The sequence below is a fragment of the Micropterus salmoides genome, unplaced genomic scaffold (assembly GCF_014851395.1).
Source record: "Micropterus salmoides isolate LMB-PRFRI ecotype aquatic unplaced genomic scaffold, ASM1485139v1 Ms_hic_scaffold_1, whole genome shotgun sequence".
NCBI classification, from domain to species: domain Eukaryota; kingdom Metazoa; phylum Chordata; class Actinopteri; order Centrarchiformes; family Centrarchidae; genus Micropterus; species Micropterus salmoides.
Genome location: NW_024040040.1, coordinates 2,158,104 through 2,180,330, shown reverse-complemented (window position 1 = coordinate 2,180,330; position 22,227 = coordinate 2,158,104). Strand labels below are relative to the sequence as shown.

General features: G+C 40.7%; 2 protein-coding genes and 1 pseudogene across 3 annotated transcripts in view; 2 read left to right on the top strand and 1 right to left on the bottom strand.

The window, feature by feature from the left end:
• LOC119887775 overlaps positions 1-18,024 on the top strand; it is an 878,746-nt pseudogene extending 860,722 nt beyond the window's left edge.
• The window catches only part of LOC119903197 (gastrula zinc finger protein XlCGF57.1-like), a 43,070-nt gene that overhangs the window by 3,317 nt on the left and 17,526 nt on the right, over positions 1-22,227 (bottom strand). The window lies entirely within an intron of this gene.
• The window catches only part of LOC119905743 (zinc finger protein 771-like), a 137,264-nt gene continuing 136,273 nt past the window's right edge, over positions 21,237-22,227 (top strand). Inside the window, exon 1 of the mRNA XM_038723068.1 lies at positions 21,237-21,482. The gene's annotated coding sequence lies outside the window, so the exon portion shown is untranslated. The remainder of the gene's footprint in view (positions 21,483-22,227) is intronic.

Here is a 22,227-nt window from a genome sequence, read left to right as displayed (position 1 = left end):
AAATAAACCTCCTGCACTCTTATTGTGAAAATCTGCTCCTGCTGCTTCCTGTCTGTCCTGCTTCCTTTCCAGGAAACTGCTCACCTGTGTGGACGCCTTTTCTCTGCAGGCGTCCAGTGAGAGTCGTCTTCTGAGTCTGTGTCTCTTCTTCTCTGTCCTCTCTCTTTCTGGTGTAGCATAGGCTGTGCAGGGTGAATTGAGGAATGTGCTCCACCCTCCGCACCTCCTTCCCTCCCTCTGTTTACTCAATGATCCACATCAAGTTGTGTGTTTTAACTGTCATGAGCATCTTCAGGTAATCTTGTAGACCAGTTATGGAATAGTTATCTATAACTCAGACTCCGGTTGTTAAAAACGGTCTGGGTTTATCAGACAGAGTTCGTTTTTGAAACAGGAACCTATTTTATCAGCTGGAGACAAGAGTTTGGAACTGCAGACTATCTAATAATCTGGTTGTACCAGAAGTAACGGCCCCCAACCCCTCACCAGTTATCTCCCACATGCTGTCACACACAAAATAAGAGGGTGGGCAGAGTTACCGTGAGCCAATGATAAGAGACTAGGAGGGGTTACCATAGGCCAATGATGGGAGTCTGTGAAAATAAAACGAGAACATTGCCTTCAAGAAATTGCCAAGAGGGCACTTGGATCCTTGAGCAGTATCTACCTACCAAAGAGGGGACCTCCATGCGGTGAATTCTTTTCAGCTAATGAGTGTTGGTATCTCTTTTAGACTTTTTCTTTCTTTAAAAAATTTTATCATTGTTGGTAATATTTAAACATTTCTCTATAATACAAAATATTCAGGCACACTTTATTGAGAATTTACTAATTGATTTTGTGTGTGACAGCATGTGGGAGATAACTGGTGAGGGGTTGGGGGCCGTTACTTCTGGTACAACCAGATTATTAGATAGTCTGCAGTTCCAAACTCTTGTCTCCGGCTGACAAAAATAGGCTCCTGTTTCGAAAACGAACTCTGTCTGATAAACCAGATCGTTTTTAACAACCGGAGTCTGGGTTATAGATAACTCTATTCCATAACTGGTCTACAAGATTACCTGAAGATGCTAATGACAGTTAAAACACACAACTTGATGTGGATCATTGAGTAAACAGAGGGAGGGAAGGAGGTGCGGGGGGTGGAGCACATTCCTCAATTCACCCTGCACAGCCTATGCTACACCAGAAAGAGAGAGGACAGAGAACAAGAGACACAGACTCTAGAAGGATTAAAGTTTAAAGACTCACAAGTTTAAGACTAGGCTACAGCTTTTCACAAGAGTGATAATAAGTTTGTCACACAAAGCTTTAGCAAAGATTTTAAAAAGTTTAATTTTGGAACTCACTCTTATTTTGCTGCATGCTGTTAAAGGTAATTTATAATGCTGTTTAATTTTTACTCACTGTTATACTATTTTACTGCTTTACTGTAATTATTTCAATTTATTCTTTACTTACATTTACATTTATTCATTTAGCTGACGCTTTTATCCAAAGCGACTTACAATTGCTATACATGTCAGGTCTCACGCCTCTGGAGCAACGAGGGGTTAAGTGTCTTGCTCAGGGACACATTGGTGGATGGGTCACAGTGGGGAATTGAACCTGGGTCTCTCACACCAAAGGCAGGCATCTTATGGATACACCCCTCTTATCAGTTACATACACATTTTTGGGGGCGGGACTGGAAGTAGCTTTCAAAATTAATTTGATGGAATGTCATCTACAGTGGGTACGGAAAGTATTCAGACCCCTTTAAATTTGTCACTCTTTGTTTCATTGCAGCCATTTTCCAAAAATCAATTTTATTTCTCAGTAATGTACACTCAGCACCCCATCTTGACAGAAAAAAACAGAAATGTAGAAATTTTTGCAAATTTATTAAAAAAGAAAAACTGAAATATCACATGGTCATAAGTATTCAGACCCTTTGCCGTGACACTCATATTTAACTCAGGTGCTGTCTATTTCTTCTGATCATCCTTGAGATGGTTCTACACCTTCATTTGAGTCCAGCTGTGTTTGATTATACTGATTGGACTTGATTAGGAAAGCCACACACCTGTCTATATAAGACCTTACAGCTCACAGTGCATGTCAGAGCAAATGAGAATCATGAGGTCAAAGGAACTGCCTGAAGAGCTCAGAGACAGAATTGTGGCAAGGCACAGATCTGGCCAAGGTTACAAAAAATTTCTGCTGCACTTAAGGTTCCTAAGAGCACAGTGGCCTCCATAATCCTCAAATGGAAGACGTTTGGGACGACCAGAACCCTTCCTAGAGCTGGCCGTCCGGCCAAACTGAGCTATCGGGGGAGAAGAGCCTTGGTGAGAGAGGTAAAGAAGAACCCAAAGGTCACTGTGGCTGAGCTCCAGAGATGCAGTCGGGAGATGGGAGAAAGTTGTAGTAAGTCAACCATCACTGCAGCAATCCACCAGTCGGGGCTTTATGGCAGAGTGGCCCGACGGAAGCCTCTCCTCAGTGCAAGACACATGAAAGCCCGCATGGAGTTTGCTAAAAAACACCTGAAGGACTCCAAGATGGTGATAAATAAGATCCTCTGGTCTGATGAGACCAAGATAGAACTTTTTGGCCTTAATTCTAAGCGGTATGTGTGCAGAAAACCAGGCACTGCTCATCACCTGTCCAATACAGTCTCAACAGTGAAGCATGGTGGTGGCAGCATCATGCTGTGGGGGTGTTTTTCAGCTGCAGGGACAGGACGACTGGTTGCAATCGAGGGAAAGATGAATGCGGCCAAGTACAGGGATATCCTGGACGAAAACCTTTTCCAGAGTGCTCTGGACCTCAGACTGGGCCGAAGGTTTACCTTCCAACAAGACAATGACCCTAAGCACACCGCTAAAATAACGAAGGAGTGGCTTCACAACAACTCCGTGGCTGTTCTTGAATGGCCCAGCCAGAGCCCTGACTTAAACCCAATTGAGCATCTCTGGAGAGACCTGAAAATGGCTGTCCACCAACGTTTACCATCCAACCTGACAGAACTGGAGAGGATCTGCAAGGAGGAATGGCAGAGGATACCCAAATCCAGATGTGAAAAACTTGTTGCATCTTTCCCAAAACGACTCATGGCTGTATTAGATCAAAAGGGTGCTTCTACTAAATACTGAGCAAAGGGTCTGAATACTTATGACCATGTGATATTTCAGTTTTTCTTTTTTAATAAATTTGCAAAAATTTCTACATTTCTGTTTTTTTCTGTCAAGATGGGGTGCTGAGTGTACATTACTGAGAAATAAAATGAACTTTTTTGATTTTTGGAAAATGGCTGCAATGAAACAAAGAGTGAAAAATTTAAAGGGGTCTGAATACTTTCCGTACCCACTGTATATTTCTCTCTATGATATGGATTATTTTGATTTTGCTAATGTGTTACTAATCAATGTAATCCTAAAGGAGTTCAAACATACTATGTTGCCTTATGTCTGCACATTTCTTTTAGCAATTAGATTGTTGTTGAAGTTCATTTTCCATCGGGATGCTACACTAAAAGAAACCAGCTTACTATTAGAAAATGATACAAATGTAATTTCCCACTCTGCATAGCTTATTGTTAATGCTCATAATATAAAGCTCCCATGCTTCTGTACCAAGAAGACCATTTAATGTTCAACTGTAGACAAACGTACAGGCAGTGTTGGGGAGTAACTAGTTACATGCAGTTTCGTCCAGTAATTTAATTACAAAATAAATGTTATCTGTTACAGTTAGGCCTACTGGAAAAATATGTAATTAAATCACAATTGCTTATTAAAATATTTTTGATTACATTGGGGGTTACGTCAGAATATTTTCTGTATACAGGTGCTGGTCATAGAATATCATCAACAAGTAGATTTATTTCAGTAATTCCATTAAAGTGAAACTTGTATAATGTTTACATTCATTCCACACAGACTGATATATTTCAAGTGTTCATTCCTTTTAATTTTGATGATTTGATGGGGCGGCTGTGGCTCAGGAGTTAGAGCGGGTTGGCCGTTAATCGGAAGATCGGCGGTTCAATGCATGTCAACGTGTCCTTGGGCAAAATACTGAACCCTGAATTGCCCCTGGCGCCTGTTCCACCAGTGTATGAATGTGTGTGAATGTTGCCATAGTCTATTAACAAATAAATGTAAAAACACACTCGGTGTAATATTTAAATAGGTAAACCCCACAATTAATTGAGTTTTTGCAGCCTTATAAAAGACCAGGTCCAACGCTAACAAAGTTTCCGGAAGGACAGGCTCTTGCAGATCCCATCCACTAGATGGTGCCATAGCCTTTGTAATGTGCTACAAATACACTAGAATATAAGCAGAAATTTTGAACTAACTTGAAGTGCTGTAGTTAAATTGCACAAACTTTTAATTTGCAGATTATATAGAATATTAACTGAACAAAACATAATACAACCTTGTTCATAACATTTTGACATCGTATTAATTTTTGTGTGAGTTTTACAGGCCCTTGTCTTGTCACAATAGGCCTTGTGCTGAGTGTTTAACCATTTGATGTGTATGTGGTCATGGCGGTGTGTTCGGTTTGTGAGATTGAGTGTGATGTAGTTTTAGTGTATAAACAAGTTCAAAGCAGACCAACGGAAGCAGTGATAGCTGCCATTAACTTGGCCAAGTTGTCACTGCACTTTCCTTGAAGCATCTAGTTTATTGCAAAGGTATTAGCAACATCTTTGAGGTTGTACATAATGATGTGCTCCTCCAGGGCAACAGCGACATCCACAATTTCTTTTGCCAGAAACTCTTGCTTGCTTCCAACTTCCTCTGTAACAATGAGAAGGCCAATGTTCACTCCTTTTGTAGCCTGATGAGCCTTTTGTGCAAATTTGATGATTATCTTACTTTTTGGAGAGAGGTTAAAATTTGAAACTGTTTTGCCTGAAGGAGTTCATTGAACACTTGTCAAACTCATTCAAAGATCCTTTTTATTTCACAACCGTAAATGTTTTGTGATTTGGAGGGGGATATGATGGACTTATTTTTCACGCTTCCTTTTGGTTTGATTTACAAAAGACATCATACTAACAAAGCTAAAGTACTGTTGTTTTTTTTAAGTATAAACGTCTCAGCTGACATAACTTACATTAAGTTGATTAATATCTTGGATAAATATATTCATATATTGCTTAAAATATTACCTTCCTTTTAGATTTTTGTGTAAAATTTATTTTTGTACTTTCAAGTATTTTTAGTTAGTTTAGTCAACACTTTTAATGGCAAAAGGGCTGGAACATGTACTTCTTGTATTGAAAATAATCTCTGGTTCCACACTCCAGTCTAGTTGGTGGCGGTAACGCACCTCTCGGCTAGTTTGCCAACTGCCAATAAAAAAAGAAGTTTGAGTGAAACATTCAAGCCTGATGGCGACGAGCTTATTGACGACGTTGTGCACTGGTGACGGAGTCTAAAGTGATTCCATTCACAACTACAGTCCGTCTAGTTATTTTAAGTTATTTTTTTCTATTTTTGTGTCTATAGTAGCATTCTCACGACCCCCATGGGAACAGACCGACCCCCGGGTTAAGAACCACTGCTGTAGCACATTGTTAGAGTAGAGAGTCATGTTTTCTATCAGTCCTTCAATGAATGTGTCCGGTCCTCCATGCAGGTGTGTGTGCTGGGCTGCAGCTTCATGCCTCCATCTAGTGGACTGATAGTAGAAGTCCAGCAGCTGATGGCAGCTTCCTCTGCCTCACGCTGCTGTCTGACTGCATTCAGCTGCAGCTGATATGAAACAGAAACTAGCAGCCAATCAGTGGAGGAGCAGCTGATCTTTTTCCAGGAGAAATGATGGAAAGGAGGATTTGAGTTGATGTGCAGATGAATGATTTGTGTTTCCTCTCCAGGTGAAAGTGGATGTGAGTTGAGCAGCATGAGTCAGTGTGAGGACAGAGAGGAGGGAGTCCCTCCCTCTAAAAAAGCTCGGTGTGGGGAACATGACAGCCAGACCAAAGCTCAGAGGTGAGATGAGGATCTCTAACTGTCCAGGACTCAAATCACTCCACCATCATTATTCACTCTCAAAGCTCTGTGTGTGTTGTGTTGAAGCCCAGAGCAGCAGCAGGGACCAGACTCTGCTGGACCTGGACCTGGACCTGGACCTGAGCCCAGCTGTGTCTCCTTCAAGAGTGACCGGTCAAAGGATGAACCCATTTATTTTAAGCGAGGACATGTGTCTGACAGACAGTGAGTATGTGTCAGTATTAAACAGCGTTGGCCAATCAGAGCTAAATGTTCATGTCTCCCTCCTCATGTTGCTCCCTGCTGATGTTTGTCCTCATTAAATCCAGTCTGACCAGTTGTCCTGATGATGATGAAGGTCAGAGCCAGATTAGGATCAAAGTTTGAAACTTTTTACATTGCGTTGAAAATTAATTTTGAAGTTACAAGATCTTTTGAAAATGAGTTGGAACACTTTGTTATTCCATGCCTGCAGTTTTGAATGTAGAAAAGCAGACACGTGGCTTTTTCAGCTGAAAGTATTTTTTGTTAAGTAAATGCTAATTTTGACATAACACTTGCAGTCATTTATGATTCGTGTTAATTCTGAGGAACTGGCAGGATGCATTTATTGTGAAAGACTTAAAGACATGCTACATTCTGTCGCTGAGTTAACAAAGCCTCAATAGCAGTAGCCTACAGACAACAACTCATAAAATTGCAGGTTATGCAGGTATTTAGCTAACTGATTGGTTTCATGTGGCTTAATCGATAGATATAATTGAGTATTGTCTGTATAACAATAAAAGATTATGGAGTATTTCCTGACAATATTGCCTAAAGGAATAGGCTGAAAAGGATTGGTCCAAGCACAGAACTTTGTGGAACTACCAATTTGCACTGATAGATAGTAGCAATAATTTAAAAAATAATAATCTTAATAATATCAATATAATATAGTCAATAATAAAATTATATTACTCTCTCTCTACACTACCTCCCATAGCCGCCCACCTTGATTCTGAGGTTTCTGACTATTAAAAGGACGTTTGCCTTTAGCCATTATTACCAAGTGCTTGCTTATGATGGGAATTGTTGGGTCTGTGTAAGTAAGATTTGAAAAAGTACGGTCTAGACCTGCTGTATGTGAAAAGTGCAATGAGATAACTTCTGTAATGAATTGACACCATAAAATGAGACGGAATTGAATGAAGACCTTGAGAGACTAAACCCAGTAAATTAAAATCTGCACAACAATTTGGACTGTTGATTCACAGTGGAATTGGAACACTTTAATGTCAGGGGAAACCATCGGATTTAATATCGAAATCAACACTTTAAGTTAAAGAACCCTTACTCTCACCTTAATGTGAGCTAACTCTTCATGATTCCTCCACAGAGTCCACCAGGAGAGCTCAGAAGTTCCTAGTGGTCAGTCTGCCCAGCAGCATCAAACACACCTGGACTCCATATTTATGGTCTGTACATGTACAACAACTACTTTTCCATCTATTCTGTTCACAATAATCTCCACGCTGCACTTTTTAGACCAGTGGATTGTCAGTCTGTCCAACATGGATCTGATGTTTGGTTCCATGATTTGACTTTGATTGTGTCCTTCATATAATATTCTGTTCCAGCTGCTGGAGGACAACATTGTCACTTTTGTGAAGAACGAGCTGAAGAAGATCCAGAAGGGTCTGAGTTCAGATTACCCAGAATGCTTAGAGAGTCAGAGGGAGGATGAGGAGGTGTTGGACGGTGAGGAGGAAGAGCAGAGGAGGAGCAGCAGAGAGGCATTTCTGAAGATCACAGTGCACTTCCTGAGGAGAATGAAGCAGGAGGAGCTGGCTGAGCGTCTGCAGAGCGGTAAGAGGATTTCTCTAAAGATTTAAACTGCTGGATAAACGGGACATTTACTGATGGCTCAGCAGATGGAGGGAAACGTGGTTACATATGCATTCTTTAAAGGAATTAAATTGTCATATTTTCCTTATTACAAAATGGTGAAATGTTGACAAAAATTTTATCTTTTATCTCGTTTGCTCATACAGAACCTCCTTTTGCAGTCTGTCAGCGTAAACTTAAAGCTAACCTGAAGGAGAAGTTCCAGTGTGTGTTTGAGGGGATTGCTAAAGCAGGAAACCCAACCCTTCTGAACCAGATCTACACAGAGCTCTACATCACAGAGGGAGGGACTGCAGAGGTCAATGATGAACATGAGGTCAGACAGATTGAAACAGCATCCAGGAAACCAGACAGACCAGAAACAACCATCAGACAAGAAGACATCTTTAAAACCACACCGGAAGAGATGAACCAATCAGAACAGTGATGACAAAGGGAGTGGCTGGCATTGGGAAAACAGTCTTAACACAGAAGTTCACTCTGGACTGGGCTGAAGACAAAGCCAACCAGGACATACAGTTCACATTTCCATTCACTTTCAGAGAGCTGAATGTGCTGAAAGAAAAAAGTACAGCTTGGTGGAACTTGTTCATCACTTCTTTCCTGAAACCAAAGAAGCAGGAATCTGCAGGTTTGAAGAGTTCCAGGTTGTGTTCATCTTTGACGGTCTGGATGAGTGTCGACTTCCTCTGGACTTCCACAACAATGAGGTCCTGACTGATGTCACAGAGTCCACCTCAGTGGATGTGCTGCTGACAAACCTCATCAGGGGGAAGCTGCTTCCCTCCGCTCGCCTCTGGATAACCACACGACCTGCAGCAGCCAATCAGATCCCTCCTGGGAGTGTTGATATGGTAACAGAGATCAGAGGGTTCACTGACCCACAGAAGGAGGAGTACTTCAGGAAGAGGTTCAGAGATAAGGAGCAGGCCAGCAGGATCATCTCCCACATCAAGACATCACGAAGCCTCCACATCATGTGCCACATCCCAGTCTTCTGCTGGATCACTGCTACAGTTCTGGAGGAGGTGTTGAAGACCAGAGAGGGAGGAGAGCTGCCCAAGACCCTGACTGAGATGTACACCCACTTCCTGGTGGTTCAGACAAAAGTGAAGAACGTCAAGTATGATGGAGGAGCTGAGACAGATCCACACTGGAGTCCAGAGAGCAGGAAGATGATTGAGTCTCTGGGAAAACTGGCTTTTGAGCAGCTTCAGAAAGGCAACCTGATCTTCTATGAATCAGACCTGACAGAGTGTGGCATCGATATCAGAGCAGCCTCAGTGTACTCAGGAGTGTTCACACAGATCTTTAAAGAGGAGAGAGGGCTGTACCAGGACAAGGTGTTCTGCTTCGTCCATCTGAGCGTTCAGGAGTTTCTGGCTGCTCTTCATGTCCATCTGACCTTCATCAACTCTGGTGTCAATCTGCTGGCAGAAGAACAATCAACCTCCCAGAAGTCTGAAACAAGAAAAGATGAATCTGCAGTGACACAGTTCTACCAGAGTGCTGTGGACAAGGCCTTACAGAGTCCAAATGGACACCTGGACTTGTTCCTCCGGTTCCTCCTGGGACTTTCACTGCAGACCAATCAGAATCTCCTACGAGGTCTGCTGACAGAGACAGGAAGTGGCTCAACAACCAATCAAGTAACAGTCAAGTACATCAAGAAGAAGATCGAAGAGACTCCCTCTGCAGAGAAAAGCATCAATCTGTTTCACTGTCTGAATGAACTGAAGGATCGTTCTCTAGTGGAGCAGATCCAACAGTCCCTGAGTTCAGGAAGTCTCTCCACAGATAAACTCTCTCCTGCTCAGTGGTCAGCTCTGGTCTTCATCTTACTGTCATCAGAAAAAGATCTGGAGGTGTTTGACCTGAAGAAATACTCTGCTTCAGAGGAGGCTCTTCTGAGGCTGCTGCCAGTGGTCAAAGCCTCCAGGAAAGCTCTGTAAGTGGGATTTATTCATCAATTAATACTCTTTCAACCATAGAAAAAATAAATGTGTTATTACTTGTTTCCTTTCTATCGTCTCTCCAGACTGAGTCTGTGTAACCTCTTAGGGCAAAGCTGTGATCATGTTTGGTCTGTATTTCATTCTATTCTATTTCTATTCAATTAAATTTTATTTATATAGCGCCAAATCACAACAACAGTTATCTCACAGCGCTTTTCATAAAGAGCAGGTCTAGACCGTACTCTGTGATGTTATTTACAGAAGGCCAACAGTTCCCACCAAGAGCAGCACTAGGAGACAGAGGCAAGGAAAAACTTCCTTTTAAGAGGCAGAAACCTCGAGCAGAACCATGGCTCAGGGTGGGCGGCCGAGAGAGGGAGAGAGAGAGAGGGGCGAGAGAGAGAGAGAGGGCGAGAGAGAGAGAGGGCAAGAGAGAAACAGAGAGAAAAAGAAAGCGATGGAAGGAGAGAGAGGGGAGGGAGGCAGTCTACACAATATCCACACAGAGGTACAGACAGTAAAGGTGATGTTGCTATAGACTACATGAAAAATGGTGTAGATATGTGTAGTAGTGTTAATGATAACAATTGTAACGTTAATGATTATGATAACAGTAATAACAATAGGACTAGTAACAATAGTCGTTGCAGCAGAGGGTGTCGAGCAAGAACACGGGGGCAGCAGGTGATCCGCAACCACAGATCCAGACTCCACAGCTCCAGAGCTAGAAATACCTGCAGGAAGTGATAGGAGGAGAGAGGAGAGGGACGAGAAAGCACAAGACTACCAGAAAGGGGAGAAGTTGTGTTAGTAACATGCAATAATGGGATGAGGTTGCATACAGAGGGAGAGAAAGTAGAGGAGAGAGGAGCTCAGTGCATCATGGGAAATCCCCCGGCAGTCTAGGCCTATAGCAGCATAACTAAGGGATGGTTCAGGACTCACCTGAGCCAGCCCTAACTATAAGCTTTATCAAAGAGGAAAGTCTTAAGCCTACTCTTAAATGTGGAGATGGTGTCTGCCTCCTGAACCCAAACTGGAACCTGGTTCCACAGGAGAGGAGCTTGATAGCTGAACGCTCTGGCTCCTAGTCTACTTTTGGAGACTCTAGGAACCACAAGTAACCCTGCATTCTGGGAGCGCAGTGCTCTGGTGGGGTAGTAAGGTACTATGAGCTCTTTAAGATAAGATGGTGCCTGACCATTAAGAGCTTTGTAGGTAAGAAGAATGATTTTAAATTCTATTCTGGATTTTACAGGAAGCCAATGCAAAGAAGCTAAAACAGGAGAAATATGATCTCTTTTCCTGGTTCCTGTCAGAACACGTGCTGCAGCATTCTGGATCAGCTGAAGAGTCTTAATGGACTTTTTCGAGCAGCCTGATAATAAGGAATAGCAGTAATCCAGCCTAGAAGTAACAAATGCATGGACTAGTTTTTCTGCATCATTTTTTGGCAGGATGTTCCTGATTTCCGCAATATTACGTAGGTGAAAAAAGGCGGTCCTTGAAATTTGCTTAATGTGAGACTTAAACGACATGTCCTGATCAAAGATAACTCCAAGATTCCTCACAGTGGTGCTGGAGGCCAGGGCGATGCCATCCAGGGAAACTATATCTTTAGATAATGCGTCACGGAGGTGCTTGGGCCCCAGAACAATAACTTCAGTTTAACATTAGAAAATTACAGGTCATCCAGGTTTTAACATCCTGAAGGCACATTTAACTGAGTATCATCTGCATAACAATGAAAGTTTATGGACTATTTCCTGATAATATTGCCTAAAGGAAGCATATATAAAGTGAAGAGGATTGGTCCGAGGACAGATCCTTGAGGAACTCCATGACTAACTAACTAAAGGACTCATCGCAGGTCTTGGTGAATTTTGTTTCTAATAGTTAGAATTTTATCATTAAAGAAGCTCATGAAGTCGTAACTACTGAGAGCTATGGGAATACTTGGCTCAATAGAGCTGTGACTCTCTGTCTGGCCTGGCTACAGTGCTGAAAAGAAACCTGGGGTTGTTCCTATTTTCCTCTATTAATGACGAGTAGTACGCTGCTCTGGCATTACGGAGGGCCTACCTATAAGTTTTAAGACTATCTTGCCAAAAAATAAACGAGAATTTCCAGTTTGGTGGAACGCCAATTCCTCTCAAGTTTCCACAATATTTGCTTTAATTTGCGAGTTTCAGTATTATACCATGGAGCTAACCGTCTTTGTTTTATTATTTTCTTTTTTAGAGGGGCTACAGAGTCGAGTGTCATTTGCAGCGAGCCTGCAGCACTATCAACAAGATGATCGATTTGGGAGGGACTGAAATTAGCATAGGAGTCCTCCGTTACTTTGTGACTTGATAATGAATTTAGAGCTGATTGAATCGCATCCTTAAATTTAGCTACAGCAGACAGACATCTTGTATAGAAATTTTTACCTAATGGCGTGTAGTTCAGCAATACAAACTCAGAAGTTATCAAACGGTGGTCAGATAAAGAGGGATTCTGTGGGAACACCACTAAATGTTCAATTTAAATACCATATATCAGAACAAGGTCGAGGGTGTGGTTAAAACAGTGAGTCGGTTCATGAACACTCTGAGAGAAGCCAATGGAATCTAACAGAGAGATGAATGCAGTACTAAAGCTGTCATTCTCAATGTCTACATGAATATTAAAATCCCCTACAATAATAACTTTGTCCGTTTTAAGGACTTAAGTTGACAAAAACTCTGCTAATTCAAATAAGAATTCAGAGTACTGACCAGGTGCTCGGTAAACTATAACAAAAATAATTGGTTGCAGTGATTTCCAACTTGGTTGTGAAAGACTAAGAACAAGACTTTCAAATGAGTTATAGTTTAGTTAAGGTTTACAGCTGATTAGTAGGCTAGAGTCGAAGATAGCTGCAACTCCACCTCCTCGGCCTGTGCCTCGAGGAATGTGAATATTAATATGACTGGGAGGGGTGGATTCATTTAGGCTAACATATTCTCCATCACCCAGCCAGGTGATTCAGATAATTCAGATTCACATATTGTTCATCACGAAATAGGAACTTTGACAGAGATCGAGATCCTTATTTATGTTTTGATATCATGTCATTTTAATTAGTGGTGGTCTGTTTATTCCTAATGCCATTATGATTAGTTACCATGTCTCCAATGTTAACAACAACAAGTAACAACAAGGATTTTAACATGTGCTGAGAAGAGATTATATACTGTATACTAGAAGCTTTTACTGCTGTAATCGACGTTCAAATCAGTATTATTATCAATAGTTTATGCATTACCCTGAAATCCAAAATAGCCCATGAAGTAAGAAAATAGTAATCGAACTTATTTACTTTAAACAGTCAATGGGCCGCTGGGGAATCAGAGAGACAGTTGATGTGAACGCTACTTAAGTTGACATCATCTCTTTATTATTTATTTATATTTATAATATTTATATTATGTTATTTAATGCTGAAATTCAACTGTGGTGTTCTTTTGGGAAATGCAGTAACTTAAATCAATGTTGAGTCAGTGTACCTCCCAGCAGTATAAATAAAATTTAATTGTCAAGTTACGAGTAGAGGAAATGTCTGCTAGTCACTAGGCTAAGTGATGCAGTCTGAAAACCCTATTGTTTTGTCTATGAACCTTGACAGTTAGCCCTACTGTATACTGTAGTACCAAAATGACACCAATGTTATTTTATTGTTTCTTCTCCAGACTGAGTGGCTGTAGCCTCTCAGAGAGAAGCTGTGAAGCTCTCTCCTCAGTTCTCAGCTCTCAGTCCTCTAGTCTGAGAGAGCTGGACCTGAGTAACAACAACGTGCAGGATTCAGGAGTGAAGCTGCTGTCTGATGGGCTGGAGTGTCCACACTGTACACTGGAAACCCTCAGGTAAGGATTTATTATCACATTCAATTGATGACCATTTAACGTTTTCTTCACAGGTCACAAGTCACATTTGTCTTTTGTGAGTGCACACAGAACTCTGCTCAAAGTACATGTCTTTATTCCCCCTTCTTGACAAAAGCTTCACTCTCCACAAATAAATTTTAATATTTTTAGCAGCATGGCTCTATGGATATAATGTGTGTCTGTCCAACACATTCTCACTCCCAACTCGTCACATATTTACACTTGGTCAAGACCCCTTGGTGTTGCTTTTTAATCCCATGGGTGATGTAGGGCTCGGCGGTTAAGTTAGCAACAATAAGTTTGCCAGGCCTGGTCAAGTTAGCAGCAATAAAGATGCAACGTCCGGTTAGACTAAAAATAAAACAAGTGTGAAATAGAATGTGGTTTACGTTGTGAAATGTTGCAGTTTCATTAGGTTTAGGCACTAAAACTACTTCAGGTGTAGGAAAAGATCATGGTTAAAATAAGTATGTTACTTGCTAGTATGACTTAACTTACATAAACTATGAAACGTAAAACGTAAACATGCTGGTCTGTTAGACTGAAAACATTTCGAAAACTGCTGGGTGGATTGTGCTGAAATATGGCTCAGACCTTAATGTTCCCATTAGGATGAACTGTAATAACTTTGGTCATCCTCTGACTTTTCATCTAGCGCCAACAACAGCATCAACATGTTAATGTGTTGGTTTATGACCAAATACCTGCATAACTAAGGTCTTTCCCATTAGCCTCAGCTTAACTTAGAATTTATTGCTAATTTACAAATTAACAAATTACATTATACCTGCTAAACATGACCAGGCTAGCATTATCATTGTGAGCACATTGACAATACCATTTAGCAACTACAGCATCACAGAGCTGCTAGTATGGCTCTAGACTCTAACATTTAGATCAGAGTGACAGGGTTACAGTTAACTCCCTGAGTCAGTCACTGTATTATATTTTTATTTGGAGACTGTTTCCTCCTGTATCTGACCGAAACAGCTGGACTCTCAGATCATCTGCCATTATGTAGTTTTGTTTGTTTGTAGGCTGTCAGGTTGTGAGATCACAGAGGAAGGTTGTGCTTCCCTGGCCTCAGCTCTGACCTCCAACCCCTCACATCTGAGAGAGCTGGACCTGAGCTACAATCATTTAGGAGACTCAGGAGTGAAGCAGAAGGATTCATACTGGAAACTGGAAACTCTCAGGTATGAAGAGGCCTGCTGCATCTACAGTCTGATAGAGGGGGTACTTTTGGTTAATGGTGGATATGAGAGTTACTTGACCAGTGACACATACAGGAACACTTTTTCCTTTGCTCAGAACAGAAACACTGTTTGTTCAAACACTGTTTCTAAAAGGAGATCTTTGAGTAGGAGGTCTCCAATGACAACATCTCCAGGAACAAACATAATTATTCTGTGTTGGTAATAGCAGATGCAGTTTGGAGAGATCTCTGGTTTTTAAAGGTACAAGATGTAAGAATTTAAATATTTTGTTTTAGTTTCTTTTGGTTTAACACATTCAAAAATGTGCTAAAATCATTGACAGAATGAGAAGAAAAAGCACTTCTGATGTTGACAAAGATGTCTTTGTATTGTGTTATTATGCTAACCTGCTAGCCACGGCCTGTCCTGTGTTGTTATACCATTTTGTACCTTAAGAGGAGATAGTCTAGCTCATGTCTCCATCCCATACTTTCAGCTTGGAGATGTGTGAGAGTGGCGAGTTCACTCAAAAAAAAATTATCATGAATGGAAATATCATCATAGCATTTTGTAATTAAACTGTAAACTTTCAGAATTCAAGCTTCTCACTTCTATTGAACTACAACCTGCTTAATATACAATACACTTTATTTAAACAGAAACAAAATAAAACTCACCTAAAATGTCTTGGTAATGACCGGCTCTAGTTTGGAGGAAATAAAATGTTAAATGTTAAAGGCTATTTTCGATATTTTTAATCTAGGGCCCTGTTTTCACATTGAAATGACTAGTAGGCAGAAAAGAATTAGAATCCGTACAGTAGATGGCTTCAGCCAGTAGCTGAACCAGCTGCAAATGCTGCAAAGTCTTCCTTCCTGTCACAGAAACTGTGTCTTTATACGTTATGAGCTGTTGCAGGATGATGCCAAAGATTTACACAGGAGAGGAGAGGGTATATGGGCCTTTGCTGGAGATGGTTCAATATCGGGAGCCCTGGGTTGTTTTGCCAACCAACCAAGAGGCTGACATGGTGCAGGCTGGAGAAGTTACAGCAAGTCTTTGCTGCATTCCTTTATCTTCAGTTCAAGCTGCAAGAAGCCAAGAGTTACGCGTGAAGAGAGGAAGAATGGACAATGCCAATCCAAACCAATTATAGTTTTAGGTTGAAGGGGTGGCAATCAAGGGAGTCCTGGCACCAACACTAAAGTTCCAGCTCTTTTTACAGATGTTCCTGGACTTACATTTGGACATATTGTGTTTGTCAAAGTAGTTTTCCCCAAACTGTCATTAATTTTTGCTTTTAATGGTTTCAAACATGAAATGTGCAGCACAGTGGAGACAGAAGTGATCCTGACAGTAATTATTACTGCTGTAATATACACCATAGAGATCAGTTCAACAACAATCTATACACATAGACATTAAATGTTGCTGTTTCTATCAGAAAGAGGTTTTCTGACACTTTAGATGATCAAAAAAGAGTTTTTTGTTTGCAGATGTTTTCCTCCTCTTTCACACACCAACATCCTGTGGGTCAGTCTCAGTGTGCGAGAAGAGTAGCAGAGGTAAAGAGGTTTAGGGCTATCAGGGAGAAGCAGGCCACATGCACATATTATGTATATATGTATGAGAGGAATGTAACGTCCATGTTTGATGCTGAAAGAGGATGTGCTGGTCTGACCCCCGTCCTCCTTTCAGGGTGGAGCCTGCTGGAGTCCAATGGTTGAGACCAGGTCTGAGGAAGTGTAAGTGTGTTTTTCATTTGATTCATGAAAACATTCAACCATCTTCAGACTGTGACATCACTCATTCAAAGTGTCCATCAACAAACAGATGATAGATCAATAACTGCAGCTGGATTGTGTCTCGTTCTCTCATCAGATTCCTGTGAACTCACAATCGACACAAACACAGTAAACAGAAAGATCAAACTGTCTGACAACAACAGGAAGGCGACACATGTGAAGGAGGATCAGCCGTATCCTGATCATCCAGACAGGTTTGACTCCTGTCCTCAGCTGCTGTGTAGAGATGGTCTGACTGGTCGCTGTTACTGGGAGGTCGAGTGGACAGGAAGAGTTGAAATATCAGTGAGTTACAGAGGAATCAGCAGGAGAGGAGACAGAGAAGACTGTATATTTGGATTGAATGCTCAGTCTTGGAATCTGGTCTGCTCTGATGATGGTTACTCTGTCTGGCACAATAAGAGTGCAATTTCCCCTTCCTCCTCTTCCTCCTCCTCTTCCTCCTCTGTCTCTAACAGAGTAGGAGTCTATGTGGACTGTCCTGCTGGCTCTCTGTCCTTCTACAGAGTCTCCTCTGACACACTGATCCACCTCCACACCTTCAACACCACATTCACTGAACCTCTTTATCCTGGCTTTGCGTTCAGGGTCTCTTTATGTTCCTCAGTGTCTCTGTGTTCTTTGTAGGAGGGAGAGTCTCCTCCTGTTAAGCCTAGTATACACTGTACGATTTTAGAAACTTTGTACACTGCACTTAAGATTGCTTGAAAGCTCGAGGCAGGAAGAGGTGTCTTTGCTAGCCATAATGCTAACAAGTCAGAAATGTGTTGCCTTGATCATCTGTGCCATCCTGTGTGACATAACTTCTAAAAAAAGAGTGGTCTGGTGTATATGACAGCCAACCGGGAGCAGATGATTCTCAGTGCCCCCTGTACACTGCACAGCAAAAAACGTCCAATGAAGCTGAAATTCAGGGGAAAAATTTTCCAAAGTTAGGTCATAAACAGTCTCAAATTGTAGAATGTATGCCCAGAGAAATATTCTCACTGCTGAACAGATCAGTTAAGTCTGTACAGAATCCCAGCTCTACAGAGCCCTTAAGGAAGCAGTGGCCGGATGTTTTTGGAGATACTACCTTGTTCTCACATTTTGAATAAATTGTGGCCATGAGATACTACTCATTCTGGACAGCACCGTGTATTTACAAACCTCCAAACCAGCCAGTATATATTATATACAGTATATAGTTTCATTTTATTAGTTTTTTATTTATATTTTATATTACCGTATTTGAATACACACTACATTTAATTATATGTTAAGTTCTATGTGTAGCAAGGGCAGACTAGGGGGAAAAAACAAGAAATTTGTCACAAGCGCTGGGTCTTTATAGTAGTGATGGCAAGTTCGACTCTTTCTCGTTCATTAAAATGAACTAATCTTTTTTTGTGTCATTTCATTCATTTTGTTGAACTAGGCTGGTTATTGTGGCGCAGAAGCCTTCTAGTAGCCCATTTAAAGGGAGCACCGTTCTCAAACACGGAAGGCTGCCTGGCTTGCTTTAATTGACAAAGTTTAATGCACAAATTTGCCTCTTGATAACTCTCAATCATTATTATATACACCCCTTGGGCCCACAACCAAATTCAAACCATGTGAAAACTACAGAAATATGTTGTCTATATGCATTCACCACTACTCCGGCTAAATCCTTCCATTCTGCAACAGCCTTTTCACCTGTTTAACCCAAAAATCTATTGATCCAGACTGTCCAGAACTCAGCTGCCAGGCTTTTAACCAGAACAAAGAAATATGACCACATTACTCCTGTTTTAGCTTCATTACACTGGCTCCCAGTGTGTTTTAGAATTGACTTTAAAATTCTATTGATCACTTTTAAAGCTCTTCATGGCCTCTCGCCTTGTTATATTTCTGACCTTTTAGTCCCATACACACCAGCACGTACCTTGAGATCCTCGGGCAGAGGTCTGTTGTCTGTTCCAGAGTCTCGACTGAAAACTAAAGGGGACAGAGCGTTTGCTGTCAGGGCCCCGAGGCTCTGGAACAGCCTGCCCGAGGAAATCAGGTCGGCTGAGTCAGTGAACTCTTTTAAGTCCCTTCTTAAAACATACTTTTATAGGAGAGCTTTTCCCGATCTTATTTGACTTTATTTTATCCCTTTTATTGTATTTTACTAATTTTATATTTATCTTAAACATGTATTTTAGTCTTTTAAATGTTTTCATGCTTTTATCTTGTATTGTTTTTGGATTATTGTCTCTTGGGTATTATTGTCTTTACACTTGTTAAAGCACTTTGTAACTTGTTTTTGAAAAGTGCTCTACAAATAAAGATTATTATTATTATTTTCACAATCTTTCTGGAGTATACAATTATGTATGTATGATTATGTATATAATTACTATCTTTATCTCAAGTGCTCATTCATACAGCAGCCTAACGTCCCTATCCATGAGTAAAATATTAATATCAGATTTGCATATATAGAAGTAATAAGCTTGATACACTATATGAATAAACACACTCTTATTAAAATTCAACCAATTTAATAATAATCTGGATCAAGCCACCAAGTTCTTAAAAGAACTCCAGCACAGAGAGGAACAGAGAAATATTAACACATTTGGCAGGTCTGGACGCAGAATGGGCGAAATCGTGAACTTATCAGTTCTGTTTCCTGTGCTGCCTGCTTACCACTGCCCTGTAGCGAGCTGTCACATGACAAATGAACGACTCAAACAGACCCACAATTTAGAGTCGTGAACTAATCAATTCTGTTTCCTGTGCTGACTGAGCCCATGCAGCTGACGTATGACGAGTGAACGCATCTTTCACGTATGCGTGAAAATGAACGAATTACTCACTGAGACAACCCGAGTTTGGAGACAACACAACTTTAGAGACTAGAGAATTTTAGACAAGTATAATACATAACGCAATGAGCCGTTAAAATACATTTTCAAAACTAGAAACAAGTAAAAGATAATGTTACAGACAGAAACATATGTGAATTATTCGCTCTAGTTAAAAAAAAAATTCAGTGTGAACATTAATATAATGATAAATGATATATTTAGTCATATTGGAAGAGGGATTGGGCAGTATTTATTTGCACATGATGGGGCCATTTTGAAACGAGGTAGAAACACAGAGTTTATTTTAAAACAAATGCAAAGGGTTTTAGTAACTGTGGAGGACTGGGCAGATAAATGGGGATTTAAAGTCTAAATTTATGATATTTGGCAGAGAAAGGTACCAGATTTTGGATTATGTATGTAAAGTTCCCCTTTAGAGAGAGTGAAAGTTAAAATTTTTGGGTGTCTGTTTTGACAAACGAATAACTTGGGCTGTTCTTGTTAGGAACATATTGTCAAAATGTGACAAGGTGTTAAATATAATGAGAAGTCTGGCGGGATGTGACTGGGGGGGCAGAGAAGGTTTCCATGCATTTAGTATATCAGGCAACGGTAAGACCTCTAATTGATTATGGGTGCTTTGTTTATGGTTCTGCAGCCCAGTTGGTGTTAGAAGGAAGTTAGACACTCTGCAGGTTAAGACTCTGTTGTGGAGCTCCCAGGACATCTCCAATTCCTGCTCTGCTTATTGAAATGGGTGAAATGCCCTTATGTTTAAGGCATATTAAGTTGGGAATGCAGTATTGGGTCAAATTGAGTGAGTCTATGCAAGGATCGTTGGACTCTGGCAGAAACAAATCATTTTTTGGTTTGGTTTTCGGGTGTATATAGCTCAACTGGACCTTAGGATTAGCAAGAGAATTACAAACGGAAGTTCTGTATTTACAACAGAGCTACTGGCAATTCTTTGGGCTCTGTGGTGGATTGAGGACGTGAAAATAAGAAAATCTGCTCTGATTCTGCAGCTGCCCTGAAGGCCGTGAAAGGCGGTAAAGCAAAAGCCCGTCCTATAAGTGAAATTCTAGCTGTATTATTAAGAATTACAGAGATTGGTAGTAATGTGATGTTCTGCTGGGTCCCTGGGTATCCTTGAGTATGAATGAAGTAGCAGACTGTTTAGCAAAATCAAGTTATAAGTTAGAGACAGATATAATTATATCAATGGGAAGCGTGGAACTAAAAGAAAAAATTAAACCGAGTATTGAAAGGGAATGGCAAATATTGTGGGACAATGAGACCAAGGGGAGACATTACTACTTTTTGCAATCTGAGGTTAAAAAAGTCAGGCACTGTTATGGATCCAGAAGAGATTCTGTTAAAATCTGTAGGTTAAGACTCGCTTTGTGGGTTGAATAAGTCCTTATATGTCATTGGAAAGCATCTTAGTGGGAACTCTGAAACAGTGGAACATGTTTTGCTGAAATGTAACACATATAATATAGAAAGGAGCCTTTTATTCAAGAGATTATAACATTTGGGAGTTCTGTCATTCTCAGTTAAATCTATATTGGGTCAAAATGAAAACCACCACCTGATTATCAAAGTATTATTACAGTTCTTACACAATACAGGGTTAAAAAAAAAAAACGAAGCAATAATGTTTTCATTATAGTGACTTCCTGAGGAGGGCAGTGATACAAAGAAGGAAAACTTCCGGTGGCTAACATGCTAACTTTTCCTTTCGTTACCGTGAGATGCAGCCGGAGTTCAGCAGCAGAGCCTGCATGTGAGGATAAACGTGTTTAAGTGGACTCTGTTTAAACTTTCGGGATGTTTCACCTCAGACTCATCTCCTGTTAGCCAAGAATGCTAAAGGAAGTTAGCTTGTTAGCAGGAAGTAGCCGGAGCCGGAGCTCGGCCTCACAGTCGGAGCAGCTTCCATAGAGACCAAACTGTATTTTTCACGGAGCCCAAATGTCCAAATGTCCAGATAGAGCTGTCTGAATAGACTCTGTGCTGTTCCCTTTATCTGAACATGTTTAACATCTGAATTATCTCCCGCTGTCCTACGAAGCTAATGCAGTTAGCTTAGCTTGCTAGCTGGAAAAGCTGCTGTGAATCAGTAAAAATGTCTAAAGTGGAGAACGAGGAGGAACTTTGTGGACAACGCAAACTACTGGACGCTGTTTTCAAGCCTGGAGCAGGTTTGTACTTTATTCTGTCCTCCCAAATGTTTCATCTTGCTGACAGCGCTGCGGGCTCGCTGTGAATTGACTCTGTTGTTGTTTAAAAGGAGATAATAAAACAAAGAAGTTTAGCTCCGTGGTAAAACAGTTAGATTAGATTCAACTTTATGGTCATTGCGCATGTCACTGGAACAAAGCAACGAAAGCAGATAGCAAGTGCAAGATATGAATGATATATAAATATATGTATTGAAACAAGACATTTTCTGAGCACAGCAACAACAATCAGGTGCAGGTAGACAGCAGGATAAGTCTGAAAAAAAAAAAGTCTCACACAGTGAAATTAAAAAACACTTACAGGTGTGCTAAGTAGACCCTGTGCAGGTCATGAGGCCAGCACAATCCATTTTTATCTTTCTCATATACATATATAAAATCAACATCTTATACAAAGTATTATAAACGGCAAGAATGTGGTAATTAT